Source organism: Penaeus chinensis, chromosome 8 (assembly GCF_019202785.1).
Source record: "Penaeus chinensis breed Huanghai No. 1 chromosome 8, ASM1920278v2, whole genome shotgun sequence".
NCBI classification, from domain to species: Eukaryota; Metazoa; Arthropoda; class Malacostraca; order Decapoda; family Penaeidae; genus Penaeus; species Penaeus chinensis.
In genome coordinates this window covers 33,366,466-33,368,965 of record NC_061826.1, presented here as the reverse complement: position 1 = coordinate 33,368,965, position 2,500 = coordinate 33,366,466, and positions in this window count along the sequence as shown.

The following is a 2,500-nucleotide window of genomic DNA, read 5'->3' as shown; positions in this document are numbered from 1 at the left end:
GGGAGAGGGGGGGGGGTTGGTAAGGGCGAGGGAGGGGGGAGGGGGGGTTATTAGGCTCCATGAGTGTGTTCGTTCTTTCGTCTTGATAGGTGATTAAGGTGTGTCTTTTTTCCTTTGTGATTTTGCTTTGGAAGCACTTGCTTTGGTTCGAGGGGTCGGTTAAGTGTGGGTGTATGTGTGTATGTGTGTATGTGTGTAGTGTGTGTGTGTGTGTGTGTGTGTGTGTGTGTGTGTGTGTGTGTGAGTGTGTGTGTGAGTGTGTGTGTGTGTGTGTGTGTGTGTGTGTGTGTGTGTGTGTGTGTGTGTGTGTGTGTGTGTGTGTGTGTGTGCGTGTGTGTGCGTGTGTGTGTGTGTGTGTGTGTGTGTGTGTGTGTGTCTGTCTGTGCGTGTGTGTGTGTCTGTCTGTGCGCGTGTCTGTGTCTGTCTGTGTTTATCAACACCTACACACGATCCGTCGTCAGCAACACCCACCACGTCGTCCCTCACTCGACGTGGTGAGGGACGACGTGGAGGAAATAACGCACAAAGTAGGAAATGAGACAAACACAAAATGAAAAAGTGAAAAATGAGGAAGAAAAGAGGAAGAAGAGAAAAAAAGAGAGATAGAAAAGAAACACGAACTAGAAAAAAAGGAGTAGCACAGAGGAAAAATTACGCAACTTTCTAATTAAAGCAACGTTCAGATGAACAGCCGAAGTTCAAAGTCAAATAAATAAAGAAGTTACGCAACATCATACTAATTAAAAAGAGATCTGTTTGGTCGCTGAAATTTGTTTTTTTCTTTTTTTCTGTATACACTAAAAACCTAATATGAATTATAAAGAACCCAAAAATAACTCTCTTTTCAAGTAAGTGAAGCATTAAATGGATAGCGATAACGAAAACAATACCCAAATGAAAAAAAAATAATTAAAGCATAATTGAAAAAAAGCCGAAAAACGCAATGTCGACTTCAAGCAAACCCCGATCTCAGATTCATGGAAGACAAACTTGCCAAGTCGCGTCTCAGGCTTGACGTCAAACAAACCGAGACGGGACGAGAATCTTAAGCACGGAAAGCAAGACGATTTGCACAAAGCTTCTCCCAATTCTAGAAAAGAGAATCGCTGGAGAAAATTAAAATGAGAACAAAGACGAGAGAGAAGAGAGAGCAGAGCGAAAAGTGAGACACACACACGCAAGAAGACAGTATTCCGTGTCCCCCTTTCTTTCAATATAATTTCCACAATGATAAAATGCCCCAAAATTCAGGGCACAAATAAATCAGATCTTAAGCATCGAACCTGATTTTTTTTAACCTGGAGTTCATAGACGGGTTTCAAGATAATAATTGACATTGATATTAGTGTGTTTTGATCCAGATTGTTTACTTTGAACCTGAATAATATTTTGTGTATCTCATATACGTATGAAACAATTAAATCTCAGTAAATAAAGTACATTATACCCACTGCATGCTAAATTATGTTTATGTGACGATTAGAAGGAGGGGAAAAAAGGAATTTGGATATATATATATATGTATATATATATATATATATATATATATATATATATATGTATATATATGTATATATATGTATATATATATATTTATATATATATATATGTATATATATATATTTATATATATATATATATATATATATATATATATATATACATATATATATATATATATATATATATATATATATATATATATATATATATATATATATATATATATATACATACTGTATATATGTGTATATATATATGTATATATACATAGATGTTTAGATACATAAATACATACATATATATATATATATATGTATATATATATCTATATACATATATATATATAAATATATATATATATAAATATACACATATATATGTATATATATATATATATATATATATATGTATATGTATATATATGTGTATATATATATATACATATATACATATATATATATATATATATATATATATATATATGTAAATATTTATATATATATGTATGTATATATGTATGTATGTATGTATGTATTCATGTATGAGAATAGGAATAAGAGTAAATGAAAGACAGACAAAAAGGTAGAGAAATAGTACTATACTATAATAATACTATGCGTTTGTCCAAAACACAACATTGTGAGGTTGAAGCTGTATTTCTGCCTCTAATCATCACAATATAAAAAGGAATAAAAAGAAAAGAATAAGACAGTGAAAATGTAGAATAACTAGAACATGAGAAATGCAGGAAACACTATTTAAAAAAAGAAAAAAGAAAAATAGATATTTAGCTGAAAATAGGATACCAAAAAAAGTTGATAAAAATTAGGAAAAATAAAAAGTACTGCTGAACAGGAACTTAGGTGCATATTGTGCGTGCGTGTGGGTGAGGCCAACACGTCCCACATATGTAAAGTAAATGTGTGAGTCCTGGTTTGGTGCTTGACACAGGCCAGTAATGTGCTGTAGATTTCGCCGCGAGAATACGAAATACGAG